Source organism: Stegostoma tigrinum, chromosome 9, assembly GCF_030684315.1.
Source record: "Stegostoma tigrinum isolate sSteTig4 chromosome 9, sSteTig4.hap1, whole genome shotgun sequence".
NCBI lineage: Eukaryota > Metazoa > Chordata > Chondrichthyes > Orectolobiformes > Stegostomatidae > Stegostoma > Stegostoma tigrinum.
The window spans coordinates 73,226,360-73,243,232 of NC_081362.1; the positions used below are offsets into that span (position 1 = coordinate 73,226,360).

General features: G+C 41.7%; 1 long non-coding RNA gene across 1 annotated transcript in view; it reads right to left on the reverse strand.

The window, feature by feature from the left end:
• Nucleotides 1-300: 300 nt before the first annotated feature.
• Nucleotides 301-16,873, reverse strand: part of LOC125455098 (uncharacterized) — an 80,095-nt gene continuing 63,522 nt past the window's right edge. Inside the window, exon 3 of the long non-coding RNA XR_009446201.1 lies at nucleotides 301-433. This is a non-coding gene — a long non-coding RNA (uncharacterized LOC125455098). The remainder of the gene's footprint in view (nucleotides 434-16,873) is intronic.

Sequence of the window (16,873 nt, forward strand, 5' to 3'; positions counted from 1 at the left end):
GGTTCCAGTTCGTTTGCTGAATGGATCCTTGGTGCTTGTGTAGACTTGGCTCAATTGAATAAAGTAGCAGCAAGAAAATTTCATCTACTATCCTGAATAAATAAAAGTTTAGCTAAGTTATCTAAGGGTGAAATGTTCCTGAAACTTGATGCAAACTGTGGTTTGGATGAGAAGTCAAGATTTTAATGACATTCACAAATAATTTGAAAGATTTTATTGTGTGCCATGCAGTATAACCAACACCAAAAACTTTCCAACAATAATATAAAGTATTCCTCAAGGGGTAGGTAGACTAATATTCCATATCAGCCTTCCTAGTCCTAAGATGCTGCTTGGCCTGCTGTGTTCATCCAGCTCCACACCTTGTTATCTTGGATTCTCCAGCATCTGCAGTTCCCATTATCTCTGGACAATGCCTTAATCCATTGTAAACCTGTCAAAGAACATGACCAGAGATTGAGAGGTTTTAATATTTTTATCCTGTTCACTGGATGAGGACATAATTGACAAGACCAGCATTTATTGCCCATCCCTAATTACCCAGAGTGCAGTTAAGAGTCAATGACATTTTGTAGGTGTGGAATCACAAGTAGGCCAGACCAGGTAAGGATGGCAGTTTCCTTTCCTAAAGGACATTTGTGAACCAGGTGGGTTTTTTGACAACTGGCAATGGATTCATGGTCACCACTAGATTCTTAATTCCAGATTGTTTTTCCCCATTGAAGCAGGATTCAAACATGAGTCCCCAGAATGTTCCCTGTGTCTCTGCATTAACAGTCCAGTGATAAGCTCGGCTGTCACCTCCCGGAGTGTGCAGGGAATTGGGTTGGGTCTAGCAATGGTATGGGAAGTGTCAGTCACCAGGTTCGGATCCAGGGGTGTGTAAGGGTCTGGGGCTGCTGTAGTGGTGGGTGTGAGGTAATTCTGAGGTCCGCTGAATACTTAGTCAGGAGATAGACAATGCACTTAACTGTCTGGCCTTACCTGAGTAACTACTTAATTTCAGCAGAGCCCTCTAAAGTCTCTGATTTAAATGAAAACTTTCAGATGCTTCCAGATATGGAGGAATTACCCAGGGGAACATTCATTCAGAGCGTGCTACAATGGGGATTCCACAGGCTCTCGGTAAACAACTCCCCTCTACACTGGAAAATGACAAGCCAAGGAAAAATCTGGACCAATGCTCCTTTTTGAAAGGAGGCAGTGGAAGAATTCCAGACTGAACAGCACTGACAATCTTTTTACTTTGAGGAAAGGAATAGCTCTCTGGCCGAGTTGCTGAGTGTTATCAAAGCTGTAAGTCCCAAGAGCAGCACAGAGTGAAAACATCTGGAATTTTCGGAGTGCGCGCCTGTGTGTGCGCGCCTGTGTGGTGTAAAAGACAAAAAAAAATCCAAGACAGTTTGCTGGAAAGAATTCATACAGAGAGAAAAAATTTTATGCAAGAGAACGCCTAAGTTTACCCGATCAACCATCAATTCAAAAGATGACCATCTTCACACAGACGTCTCATCAATACAAAAAAGGTCAGAGAGAGACTTTTATGCTCTGCAGTTAACAATGTTCAGAATTTTGTCATAGAGTCATAGAGCTGCACAGCACAGAAACAGACCCTTCTGTCTAATTCATCCATGTCAGCCACATGTCCTAAATTAACCTAGTTCCATTTTCTAGCATTTGGCCCTTTTCCTCTGAATGTTTCTTATTCATATACCCTTCCAGATGCCTTTTAAATGATGTGATTGCACCCAACTCCACCACTTCCTCTGGCAGCGCATTCCATAATGTACCACGTTCTGCAAGAAAAAGCTGCCTTCTAGGTCCCTTTTAGAACTTTCTCCTCTCAGCTTAAACCTCTGCCCTCTAGTTTTGGATCCCTCGGAGGAGACCTTGGCTATTCACCCTTCATGACTTTATACACATCTACAAGGTCACTCCTCAGCTTCCAAACCTCCAGGGAAAATAGTCCCAGCCTATTGAGCCTCTCCTTTATAGCTCAAACCCTCCAACCCTGGCAATGTCCTTGATATCCTTTCTGAACCCCTTCAAATTTGATAGCATCTTTCCGTTGGCAGGCAGACCAGAATTGAATGTAATATTCCAAAAATGGCCTCACTAATGTTCTGTACAAATGCAACGTGTCATCCCAACTCCTAAACTCAATGCACTGAAAAATTACAGCAAGTGTGCCACTTGCCACCTTCACCACCGTGTCTACCTGTGACTCCACATTCAAGGGACTATGCACCTGCACTCCAAGCTCTCTCTGTTTGGCAACACTCCCTAGATCCTTACCATTAACTGTATAAGTCCTGCCCTGATTTCCCTTACCAAAATGCAACATCTCACATTTATGTAAATTAAACCCCATCTCACTCGTTGGTCCATTGGCCCATGTGATCAAAGTACTATTGACCTCTGAGATAGCCTTCGTTGCTGTCCACTACACCTCCAACTTTGGAGGAATCGGCAAACCTACTAACCTTTCCTCCTATATGCACATCCAAATCACTTATAAAATTGATGAAAAACAGTGGACCCAGTTCCAGTCCTTGTGGCACACCACTGGTCACAACTCTTCTGTCCAAAAGACAACATATCACCACTACCCTCTGTCTCCTACCCTTCAAGTCAATTTTATATCCAAAAGGATAGTTTTCCTTGTATTCCACGTGATCTAAACCAGTCTACCATGCAGAACCTTGTTGAATACCTCACTGAAGTCCATATGGACAATGTTTACTATTCTGCCTTCATCAAGCTTCTTTGTCGCTTCTTTGAAAAACTCAATCAAGTTAGTGAGACATGACTTCCCATGCACAAAGCCACGTTGACTATCCCTAATGAGTCCTTGATAACAAAGTATGAAGCTGGATGAACACAGCAGGCCAAGCAGCATCTCAGGAGCACAAAAGCTGACGTTTTGGTCTTAGAGGTGATGAAGGGTCTAGGCCCGAAACGTCAGCTTTTGTGCTCCTGAGATGCTGCTTGGCCTGCTGTGTTCATCCAGCTTCATACTTTATTATCATGGATTCTCCAGCATCCGCAGTTCCCATTATCCCTAATGAGTCCTTGCCTTTCCAAATACATCTAAACCCTATCCCTCAGGATCCCCTCCAACAACTTAATCACCACTGATGTCAGGCTCACCAGCCTATAGTTCCCTGGCTTTTCCTTAGGATCTTTCTTAAATAATGGCACCACATTAGTCACCTTCCAGTCTTCTGCCACCTCACCAATCGCCATCAATCATATAAGTATCTCAGCAGGGGGCCTGACATTCACTTCCCTAAATTCCCACAAAGTTCTGGGATACACTGATAAGGTGTATTTTTAAGATGTTCAGCACTTCCCCCTCTGTAATATGGACTTTTCTCAAAGTATCACTATTTATTTCTCCAAGTTTTCTGGCTTCCATATCCTTCTCTACAGTAAATATTGATGCAAAATATTCATTTAGTATCTCAACCATCTCCTGCGGTTGCACATATAGATGGCCTTTTTGATCTTTAAGGGATCCTATTGTCTCCTTAGTTACACTTCTGCTCTTAATGTTTTTGTAGAATCTCTTTGGATTCTCCTTAACCCTTTTTGCCAAAGCTATCTCATGTCCACTTTTTGGCCCCTGATTTTCCTCTCGAGTATACCCCCACCACCCTTCTTCTACTCAAGGGATTCACTCAATCTCCTGCCTACACCTGATAATATGCCTCCATCTTTTTCTTGACTCTCATTATCTCATTTGTAAAGGCCTCCCACTTTCCTAATGTCCCTTTACCTGCGAATAGCCCCTCCCAAACAACTTTTGAAAGTTCTTTCTTAACAGTATCAAAATTGGCATTGCTCCAATTTAGAACTTTACCTTTTGGATCAGGTCTCTCCTTTCCCATAACTATTTTAAAGCTAATAGAATTATGATCGCGGACTCCAAAGTGCTCCCCATTGCCACCTCACTCACTTGTCCTGCCTTACTTCCCAAGGGAAAGTCAGATTTTGCTCTCCTATCAAGCTAAAATCCCCTACCTTTATATTTCTGTAATTTTTACAGATATCCGAGACCTCCTTATAAATTTGCTTCTCAATTTCCTGCTGACAATTGGAGGACCTATAGGACAGCCCCAATAAGGTGATCATCTCTGGGATAACAGTGTAGAGCTGGATGAACACAGCATCAGAGGAGCAGAGAAGCTGACGTTTTGGGTCTAGACCCTTCTTCAGAAATCCAAAGGTGATCATCTCCTTCTTGTGTCTCAGTCCCACCCACATAACTTCGCTGGACATACTCCCTGGAATATCCTCCCTAAATACGGCTGTAATGTTATCCCTAATCAAAAACACCATTCCTCCTGTTCTCTTGACCCCCACTCCACCCACTTCTTTTTTTTTACCCTGTCTATAATATTTTTATTCTTCTTTTCTCTGTCTTAACCATGATTGAGTGTGCGTGTTTTGGGCTTTGATGTGGTATAGCTGTATAAATTAAAAATCCTTTCTTTTCTCTGTTCTTTTTAATATGTTACAATAAATTGAGTAATATTGCACTTGTTACTAGAGAAACCCGGTGGGAATTGCCTTTGTCCTGGGCAGCAGTCTGTCAGACATGTAGATCATTTTGATGTTCTCAGTCGCATTTTATGCAATGATACATTTTATAGTGACTTGCAGAGAAGTGGAGCATGATTTTCGGCACGGTTTTCAGCTAATTGTGTCACACTTTTGTTCTACTTGTCTTACTCGTTATTTTTCTGGCTTTTTACTTAGAGTCATAGAGTCATACAGCATTGAAACAGGACCCTCTACCCATCATATCTATGTTGACCAACATATGGCAAACTACGCTAATCATGTTTGCTTAGGAATTTCTTCCAGATCCTAATGAATCCCTATTGACCTGAGCTATTCATTCTATTTATATCTGCACAGTTGTAGCCTGGCCTTCTGAGAGTTTTCCAGCATTTTCCCTTTTTTGTTTCAGATTTCCAGAGAATTTTTCTTTTCCCCATTTTGTTTTATCCTAACTGGAGAAGTTTCTCAGTTGTATCCAAAATTACTTACAATGATTAATATATTTGACACCAAATCTCTCATTGCAGGCTGAATGCCAGCAGTGTTCAATTGTCTGATAAAAGCAGACAAGGTAAACCCACCAACTAATTTCCCTCTGCTTCCTTGGATGGTAAGGGCACCAATTAACTGGGGTTAGCTATAAATAAAGTCATTTATAATCATAATCATTATTAATAGTTGTAATTAAGTTAAGTACAAGTTACAGCCTTCAAAATGATCTATGACTATGGTGATTGCTAATTTGGATCAAATGATATCTGCCCCAAACAGCAATTTCGTGCATGCAAAATCTTGAAATGTTTTCCTCCATTTTAAAAGAGTCAAACCAGCAGATCCATTCCATCAGTTGTCTGATCTCTTCCAAACCCTGCCCTTGTTTACATACCACAATGCAAGAGCTGGATATAACATAAATGCACCTTTTGCATTGTGTGCAGGTTATTTTTTTTCTACAATGAGGGAATTTGATGAAAGCCAAGAAGGAGATCAAAACATTTTAAATGATATCATTTTGAAATCCTCTTCTGTGATTAATACCCAATAGCCCCAATGGAATGGTGACTCAGCAAATTGCAGTGGTAGAACACATTTAAGTTGGAAAAATCTCCTGTGGCATGCTGGGAGCGGGCAATGCAGGGAAACACAGACAGTGGTGAGGGCTTGGTCAGAGAATTGGATCTTAAGGAATCATAAATGGAGGACAAATGGAAGGACTTTTGGAAGGAAATCCAATGTTGCACAATCACTAGTGGTAGGGTAGCTGTGGAGGGCAGCAGCAAGGGAAGAGCTAATAGGATGAAAGGGAGACATGAAGCCATAAAAGGATTAAATGTACAGAAGATTTATTATAGAAAATCTGCCTACTAGTTCCATTAAAAATAAAGACTCCATAATTGGCCCTTTCGAGGAGTGGTTCACAAGGATTTGAATGGCCTAGGAGACGATGGACGACCGGGAAAATGGGTGATCAAAATTTGGTGAGGTGCACAAAATGTGCAGCAAACGTTTGAGAGATAAAGTTCACTGATTCTGTAACTAGTATCTTCAATTTCATCACGTCATGCAAAGCCACACACCCACATGGATGGCTTTTAATGCACTGTTAGAGTTTTGGGGCAAACTGAAGAACAAGTGAAAGGATTAATAATGGTTAAAAGCTGATGTACAAAGGAGCAAGCTACTTTAATCCCTTTGGATAAATCATTGGCATTTATTACATATTCCAAGAGTTATAATTTAGTTTATTTTCTTGTGAACCACTCCTCAAAGGGCCAATTATGGAGTCTTTATTTTTAATGGAACTAGTAAGCAGGTTTTCTAATGCCCAGAGGGAGAAATAAATTGCTGTTGTAAAAATCAAATGGATATTGTGCTCTGATCTATATTCTTTTTTACAATGTTCTTAATTAATTTGATTTCAAGTCTATACTTCTCTGAGTCAGTTCACCTTAGACAGAGCTGAGATAGGATCCAGACAATTGGATTAGGAAATAGAATGAGCCATTGATGTCATTCCTCCCTGATGTCCAATAACCCCGCCAGAAACTGCAAGGATGAGGAATTGAGTTTGGTACTGACTGTATTTTTCGGTGATACAGGTTCCCTCAGAGTCCCAAAACAGTGTCCAATCACATTCCGATGTATACTTGTAATACACAGTCTAACTGGATGCTGTCTTGGTATACATGTGCACAGTAGCCAGGTTAGTATACAATTCTGATTTGCCATTAGCACAGCTAGTTTCCAGCTAATGCACTCTCTTAAGAGATGTATGTGTTTCACTGTGGCAGTCCTCAGTAAAACCATCACTTGCTGGATTCACAATCCATGAACATATCACAATAATCAGTGCACTGTGTGAAGGTAATTGTGGCAATGATTCTGTGTGTCTAGTTTCTTTCAGGCTCGTGTTAGAGATAGTAGCAACATCTGGCAATCTGTCCTCTCCTGTTGCATAAATCTTTCTTTTCAAAACAGATTCAGAATCCAGAACAGATTTAGTATCAGAGTGCAATTAGAAACCATAGACTATCAGCGGCAGCAGAATTTTATTCTATAGCATATAGCCTGGCATATCCCTCATTCTATGATTACCATCAAGCAAGCGATTAACTTTTTCAATGAAGGAAGCACAAGGGCATGACTAGCACAGCACCTGGAATCCCTAAAAATAAAGTGTTGGCCTTATGAGTTACAGCACAAGGTTCTTGCATGCCAAACAGCAGAAGCAGCATGCAATAGATAGAGCTAAGCAATCTGTTATAATCCAAGCTGATGTTACAAATAGATGAGTCAGATCTCAAAATGAAGTCTGGTTTGATAAGTTGATATTTTGTTACTTTTGTTTATTTAATAGGGCTGTCTTTCACTGACACACATGGTTGCAGTTTTCTTTTAATAGTAGAAACAGAAGTTTATTACGCAAAAGAAATATTTTTATACAAACCAAAACTAGATGAACACAACACAGTTTGAAAGATTTCAAGATATGTGGCAGCAAAATCCCAACTATTCCCCAACATCATCATTTTATAGATGCTAAAAAGACCAGAGAATTTTCACAAACCACACTCTTTCATGGAGGTAACTTATTTCCCCAATGGCTCTGAATAATCTCCTTTTTCCTAGGCGATACTTTACTGGCATTAGATTCCTGACAGGTCCCCTTCAAAATGCCCAAAAACTTTCCAATCCCTGGAATTCTCCAAGTTAAATGCAATCCTTGATTATTCTAAACTCACAAGCAATCTAATGTATTTCAATAATGAAAACAGAAGTTGCTGGAAAAGCTCAGCAGGTCTGGCATCACCTGTGAAGAAAAAAGTTAGAGATAACGTTTTGGGTCCAGTGACCTTTTCTCAGAACATGTTGAAAGGTTAACAGGCCAGAAACGTTAACTCTGACTTTTGTCTTCACAAATGCTGCCAGACCCTCTGAGCTTTTCCAGGAACTTCTGCTTTTGTTCCTCACCTACAGCATCTGCAGTTCTTTCGGTTTATAATGTATTTCAATGTTTCCTCTCTCTTGTGGTTAACTTCCACAAAATAACCAAACTTCCATTAATACTCCAAGAGACACACACCGGTTTAAAATCTTGGTTCAACAAAAACTGACCTACTTAATCTTTCGAGATAATGGGAACTGCAGATGCTGGAGAATTCCAAGATAATAAAATGTGAGGCTGGATGAACACAGCAGGCCAAGCAGCATCTCAGGAGCACAAAAGCTGACGTTTCGGGCCTAGACCCTTCATCAGAGAGGGGGATGGGGAGAGGGAACTGGAATTAATAGGGAGAGAGGGGGAGGTGGACTGAAGATGGAGAGTAAAGAAGATAGGTGGGGAGGTAGGGAGGGGATAGGTCAGTCCAGGGAAGACGGACAGGTCAAGGAGGTGGGATGAGGTTAGTAGGTAGATGGGGGTGCGGCTTGGGGTGGGAGGAAGGGATGGGTGAGAGGAAGAACCGGTTAGGGAGGCAGAGACAGGTTGGACTGGTTTTGGGATGCAGTGGGTGGGGGGGGAAGAGCTGGGCTGGTTGTGTGGTGCAGTGGGGGGAGGGGACGAACTGGGCTGGTTTAGGGATGCAGTAGGGGAAGGGGAGCTTGAACAGTTCATCCATTTAACCAACACCTTCCACCCCAACCTTCAGTTCACCTGGGCCATCTCCAGCACATCCCTCACCTTCCTGGACCTCTCAGTCTCCATCTCAGGCAACCAGCTTGTAACTGATGTCCATTTCAAGCCCACCGACTCCCACAGCTACCTAGAATACACCTCCTCCCACCCACCCTCCTGCAAAAATTCCATCCCCTATTCCCAATTCCTCTGCCTCCGCCGCATCTGCTCCCACGATAAGACATTCCACTCCCGCACATCCCAGATGTCCAAGTTCTTTAAGGACCGCAACTTTCCCCCCCACAGTGATCGAGAACGCCCTTGACCGCGTCTCCCGTATTTCCCGCAACACATCCCTCACACCCCACCCCCGCCACAACCGCCCTAAGAGGATCCCCCTCATTCTCACACACCACCCTACCAACCTCCGGATACAACGCATCATCCTCCGACACTTTCGCCATTTACAATCCGACCCCACCACCCAAGACATTTTTCCATCCCCACCCTGTCTGCTTTCCGGAGAGACCACTCTCTCTGTGACTCCCTTGTTCGCTCCACACTGCCCTCCAACCCCACCACACCCGGCACCTTCCCCTGCAACCGTAGGAAATGCTACACTTGTCCCCACACCTCCTCCCTCACCCCTATCCCAGGCCCCAAGATGACATTCCACATTAAGCAGAGGTTCACCTGCACATCTGCCAATGTGGTATACTGCATCCACTGTACCCGGTGTGGCTTCCTCTACATTGGGGAAACCAAGCGAAGGCTTGGGGACCGCTTTGCAGAACACCTCCGCTCAGTTCGCAACAAACAACTGCACCTCCCAGTCGCAAACCATTTCCACTCCCCCTCCCATTCTCTAGATGACATGTCCATCATGGGCCTCCTGCACTGCCACAATGATGCCACCCGAAGGTTGCAGGAACAGCAACTCATATTCCGCCTGGGAACCCTGCAGCCTAATGGTATCAATATCTACTTCACCAGTTTCAAATTCTCCCCTTCCCCTACTGCATCCCTAAACCAGCCCAGTTCGTCCCCTCCCCCCACTGCACCACACAACCAGCCCAGCTCTTCCCCCCCCCACCCACTGCATCCCAAAACCAGTCCAACCTGTCTCTGCCTCCCTAACCGGTTCTTCCTCTCACCCATCCCTTCCTCCCACCCCAAGCCGCACCCCCATCTACCTACTAACCTCATCCCACCTCCTTGACCTGTCCGTCTTCCCTGGACTGACCTATCCCCTCCCTACCTCCCCACCTATACTCTCTCCACCTATCTTCTTTACTCTCCATCTTCGGTCCGCCTCCCCCTCTCTCCCTATTAATTCCAGTTCCCTCTCCCCATCCCCCTCTCTGATGAAGGGTCTAGGCCCGAAACGTCAGCTTTTGTGCTCCTGAGATGCTGCTTGGCCTGCTGTGTTCATCTAGCCTCACATTTTATTATCTACTTAATCTTTAAACCACTTTACAAAAATAAACTGGCACTCATATATGACTGGCTCGAAAGCTAAACTTTTAGAACTGAAATTAATACATATAAATCATGCACCTTTCATCACAAGTCCCACAATCAAGCAGTCGGATTAAAACTCTCCAATCCTGTCATATTCAGTCATAAATAATGATGAACAACTAAACAATCGAAGAGGAACAGGAGGAAATTCCACAAATATCCTTATCCTCAATGATGGGGAATCTGCAAATCACTGAAAACATTGAATATTTTCAGGAAGGAGTAGGATTTCGTTCTTTGGGCTGAAGGGATTGAAGACTATGCGGAGGATGTGGGCACAGGGTACTGAGTTGGATGATCAGCCGTGATAACGTTGAATGGAAGAGCAGGATTAGGCCATTTGGCCCTTCAAACCTATTTCTATTTTCTATATTTCTATGTCTACAGCAGTGTAAAGACAAAGCTTGGTTATGTTAATGGTCATGTGAAAATGTTAATGTTGTCCCAGTACTGTATTCCCATTAGGATATTTCTAACCTGTGAGTAGTTACTCCACAAGCTTCTATCCGAGTCTCTCGTCCCCTATAATGTTCTCATTCTTGGCAACTTTTGACTCATTGTTTACCTCTCTCTGTGGTTTGGTCACTTGCTGTGATCTACGACTGAAGAAACATCCCTGATTCCCCCAGAGAAGGGTGTTTCCAACTGTTTGTAAAAATAACTACATTTGATCTTAAGTAAGATCACTTGAAGACACGCTTTATGTTTATGATAGTTTTGGACACATTTTTTCCAGAAACCCACATAATGTGCAAATGCATGCAACCTTAGGTTCCCACTGCTCTGCTGTAATAACTTGATGGGAAGAATTTGGAAAGTAAAATACCTGAAAGTTATCTTGTCCCAACTACATTTCAATGCTTAACAACCTGTGTTTAATCAGCTGCATCTTCATGTGTTTGAATCATAATAACTCATTTGATTCTAAAATTCTTACCTTTTCTTTCATGTCCATCATGGTCTCATTTCTCTGTTTCTTTGTAATCTCCTCCATCCCACAATTCTGAGACACCTATGCTCATATAATTCCGGCCTCTTCAATCCTCAGTTTTCCGTACTCTACTGTTTGGAAGCTTTGCCTTCAACTGGCAAGGCCCTAAACTCTGTAATTCCTGCTCTAAAGCTTTCAGTTTCTGCATCTCTCATTCCTCCCTTGAGACACTCTTTCTAACTTGTCTCTTATATCAAGCATCTGGCCACCTTCACAAATATCTCTTTGATTGTCTTGATGTGATATTATGCTTTACCTGTCAAGTATCTTGTGACATTTATTATGATGCCAACTGGTGGTATTACTGGAGATGTCAGATCCCAGAATGAAACTTGGCTTGACAGATCATATTTTAATACATCAATTTTTGTAGTTGGTTACCATGATGATTGGTCGCTGAGATATATTTACATGTGGCTGAAAATGTTCTTTAACAACTGAACACAAGTTTATTAAAGGAAAGAAATAAAATCAAAGATGCATATAAGACAGTTAGAAAGATCTTATCACAAACAGCAAAACAAAGTTTAAATTTGTCCCTAACACTACCTTTTACAGAGACTTGATTCCAAAAAAAATTCACTATCTTAACTGTAATGCTTTTATTTAAATGACGCCTCTCAACTTCTTTTCCTTGTGCTGAGGGTGAAGTTCTGAGATTCCTTTTTAAGTCTGCTGATGTGAAAATTTCACAATGCTGATGGCCTAATTCTTTTCAATTCTAACAACTTGAATATTTCTGTTCAAATTCTTCTGGCATAGAAGGTCCACCAATTAAAACACTTTGGCTGAGGTGCTGATTCCCCTAAACTAAGGCTTGATTCTCTGCACAGAGAAACTGTCAACCTATCTGAACTGAGCCTCATTATTTTTCTGAACCAACTCAAAGTAGAAAGTAATATCTTTTTGGTCTGTTGTAAGCAGTATAACAGTCCATCCACTAGCACTGTTGGGATTCTGGAAGGCACTTCACTACAATCACATGCTTTATTGAAATTGTTGCACTTGAGTCACTGTTCCAAATAACTTTCTAACCTGTTTTTAAAAGTTACATTCACAGAGATGACTCACATCCATCTGCCTCAATTTTACAACCCAAGTCCCAAAATATAATATTATACACCTCCTATCACACATTCATTCTACTAAAGGTGCAATAAAAAATTTTGTTATATATAGAAGCTATTAATTCTTGTAGATAAACACAGTATGCAAATCATTACTATACCTACATGGCCAAACTGATTCCAGCCCATTCAATCTTTGTGCCAAACAAAGACACAGGTCAAAATAATTATGATTTCTCAGCAAAACTTTCTACATCTGGTATTGAGTCTCTCACCAGAAGAGCCTTCTCATATGCCCACAATATGCCTAGTTCAGCCAATGAGTCACTCAGGAATTTATTCAGTTCTTTTAGTCATTCCTTCAGTTTTAATTGTAGATTATCTAATGAAACTACTTAAACAACAGTTGAGGTTTCAGACCTCCCCCAAGGAAGCCTCACCAACAGTACCAATGATTGCTCCATTATACACTGCCAGTTACTAAGATATAAAATTTAAAGGCGTGAATATACAAAGGACTGCCCACTGGAGAGAATCTATGCTTGAAGCCAGCATGTTAACAGCTATCATTTCAGAATGTCATACTGAGACCCAGCATGAGATGCTATCATGGCTGCATTTATCCCAACAGTGGAGTCATTCATTTCATTTCTTAAAAAAAACACAGGAAAGGTGAGTCAGAGTTAAATATTGCAGAGAGCAGGCGTGAACACGATGGGCTGAATGGCCACTTTCTGTGCTGTAGCTATTGTCTGATCCCATGGTTCTATTGAAAAGAAATTCGAGCTGAGCCGGAGCTAACGTTTCTAAAGTGGCACATTGCTATTCTTCATTACCAAGCTTTGTGGTTTATAATGAAAGCACTAGAAATATTTTAAAACTCTGCGAGTGAGAATTGATTTCAAGAAAGATTTGTACTATTCAATTTTTCAATGTTCGGTTCATTTTGGCTGTTGATTGGCCCCTGTCAGTTTAGTCAGGCCTTGGTGTGATGACTGAGGAAGAGAAACTAATCAAAAAGCAGCAGCTGGCACCTTATAAAGCTGTATAAATGAAACTACCTGGTGTAATCTTTGTACATCTCTGAGTCACAAAACACAATACCATTGATGTGAAGGACATGAATTGAGGGAAAGGGATTGTTCACTTGCCTTGGTCGAAGTGGCAGGATTTGATCATGGAGTCAATACACCGCAGGAAGAGGCCATTCAGCCTGCTGGTGGTCAGGTTCTTTTTTTTTTTAAACATTCTTAGGATGTGGGTGAGAGGTGATTCATCCAGAGACAGAGACAAGCTTGGAGCTGCTTTCTCTCTCGGTGCCAGTAAAACAAAATTCTAAGCACAGAATCTTCATTTAGAGATTCTATCAGAGAAAAATAAACTACACAAAAAATTCCACATGAAAATCCATAGGACATGAGAGACATTATCGTAAAGCTCTTGAACTGAGTTTCAGAAGCTGGGATCCATTTCGGGATGGAAAACCTTGGCCTATGAAAGTAAAAGGTCTGCTGGACCATTCAGCAATCAGACAGCTAATTGGCTGTCGGTGGGTTTTCTGCTGGAATTCAGAGCCCAGATCAGGGATTCCAGCATGGAGCAGGAGCTGCTGGGCAATCTGCATTTTCACATGTTGTGCCAACTTTCACGAGATTCTAGGATTCCAGACCTCTGGCAGGAATACTATAATTTGTTGGTGGTGGGAGGTGGGGCGGGAGGAATTTCACTCAAAGAGTGGGGATAATGGGAAGAGGGGATGGGGGTATTGGAAGCAAGGGCTGGGACCTGGCTCTGATCTTCCACCTCCATGCCTTAGTTACAGTCCTACAATTGTGCACAAATGGGTATAGGTCAAGGGACCTCTCCCTAGCAAATAGGCAGCTTGCCTGCACTGGTGAACCAGACAGGCAAGCTGAGCTTCTCTTGTCCTGCCTTGAGCTAATATAATTGCAGGTCCAGGTGGCCTTTAAATAATCATTAAATTTCCATTTACGGCCCTCAATTAGTAGTAGGTTGCAAAGTCAACAATGGGTTTTCCCAAACAGAACCTAGTTTGGGTAAGGTTGGGAACGTGTCAGGGTTCTGGCCTGCTACCATACTGTCTAATTAAGACCATTTGCCACTTCCAGGCCCAGCATATCCAGAGTGCCCAGGGTGATCAAACTACTTCTCCCCTTCCCTAACTTTATCACTTTAGCTAAAGGAGCATTACAGTATGATCTTAACATGGTTTACACAGCTTTGTATCAACCCAGCATTCAGAAAGTGGATACCGTTTCAAAGCTGTCCTTACATGTACAGAAATGATAAACTGGTCGTCAACTAATAGGTGCACAGATGTATCGAGAACATAAGGCTATCCCTTATGATAATAGTGGTATAAATTTGCACAAGTCTTTGTTGAGAGGAGAGTTTTGAATGATTGTTCAGACATAATCTGTTGCAACAGATTTCGCAAAAGAATTGTCTTTTCATGACGACTTGGAATTCTGAACATTAAATGAATTCTGCATTAAAACATTTCCTTCTGATATTTTCACCAGCTCTCTTCCCTGCTAATCCCAAATCCCCTGCTGTGTAAAGGAAAATATTGGGCCTACACACATCATATATCAATCTTTAGCTATCTATCCCAGCACCCCTCATTTCTTTAATATGATGCTTCATAACACAGGCAAAAAACATCATAGCACAGTGCACAACAAAATCACAAAAGTAAGTACTGATCCATGTACCGCAAATCAACCTCCAGATTTCAAATATCATGCAGCAGTCCTTTTACTGTGATCCATCCTATGACTAATTCTGCTATCTTCCGACTCCTCAACTGTTCTAATGCCAATGTTAGTTCAGGGAAATCAACTCTGAATTTTGGAATTTCAATTTTCATGTCAGTCCTGGTGATAGGTGCTGGTGCATATGCTACCATGCATATCTTTGAAATGTGTGGGTTCTTTACAGGCTTAAATGATCTAGTGTGTGTGAGTGTAGCCACCTCCTGGTTTAACCAGAAGAGTCTTGTACAATAAATAAGATATGGTTTATTACACCCCTAAAACAATTTACATGTTTTAGGCATAGTGTCTGTATCACTTCAAAGATTTTTGGGAGTAGCCAGCCTTAGGTCTGTCTTAGGCCCGTGATCCTCTTTTACACTGACACCAAATCTTCCTGACATCACCACCGTTGGTGGTGCTTATTGCACACGATCAAGTATTAACCCTTTCAGAATCTTCCAGACTCATATGTCACAACGATCACATCACCGTGGATGTACATGCAGACTATTTCAGAGGTGAATTTTGTGGGATAAGTCAAAATCTTTGTATTCTTGGAGACATTCTTGTAAGTTTCTTCTCATCCAATAGAAACACTGAAGGTTTGTGATGTTTCTGATGACCACGTTCAGGCCAAGGATATAATCTGAAAATCACCCCTTCCACCCAAGTAATTAAGACAGCGTCCTTCTCAACCACTGTATATGGTGTTTTTGGCATTGAATCATGCCCAAAATGCATTATAGACTGATTTTTGACATCCATTCAGCTGCTCCTGGAAGAGCACTACTCCTAAACAAGCATCTGCTGTTCCAATCATTGGAAACAAAAGATTAATATGTGCTAAGACATGGAGTCATAGAGTCCCAGAGTCATACAGCATGGAAAGAGGCCCTTCAGTCCAACCAGTCCATGCCGAATATAATCCCAAACTAAATTAGTCCCACCTGCCTGCTCCTGGCCCATTCCCTCCAAACTTTCCCTCTTCATGTATCTATCCAAATGTCCTTTAAACATTGTAATGGTACCCGCATTCACAACTTCCTTAAGAATTTCATTCCACATGTGAACCACCCTCTGTGTAAAAAAAAAATTGTCTCTCATATCTTTTTTAAACCTCTGTCATTAAAAATGTGTCTCCCTGGTCTTGAAATCCCCCATCCTAAGGAAAAGACAGCTACCATATCTGTAGACATCAACAATAGAGTTGAGAAAAATGAGAAATACAAAATTCTTAGGGGACTTGATGCGGTAAATGCAAAAAACCTATATCCTTTTGTAGGAGAGTCTAGGATCAGAGGGCATAATCTCAGAATAAAGGGAGGTCCCTATAAGACAGAGATGAGAAGGAATTTCTTTTCTCAGTGGGTGTTGAATCTGTGGAATTCTTTACCGCAGATGGCTGTAGGGGCTGAGTCGTTAGTTATATTCTAGGCTGAGATTGACAGACTTTTAAGCAGTAAGGAAATCAGGGGGAAAAGCGGGAAAATAAATTTGAGCATCATCAGTCATCAGTCATGATCTAATTGAATGCTAGATCAGACTTGATGGGCTGAATACGTTGCTTCTGCTCCTTGTCTAATATTTCCTTACAAAACATTCTCTTAATGAAGATTCCAACATCATCCTTGTGTCTTCTTGGAAAGATGTTTCAAATGTTCTGTAATAGTTGCTAGTTGAGACACAAGGTTTGCTGACTAATTCACTTTGCCCAGGAATATTTAAAGATCCTGGGCTAAATGTAGAGTGAGGAACTTCCCAACGGCTTCAGTCTTCTGAAGAGTAGCCATTATGCCTTCATGTTGATTATGTGTCCCAAAAACCAAATGGATTCTTT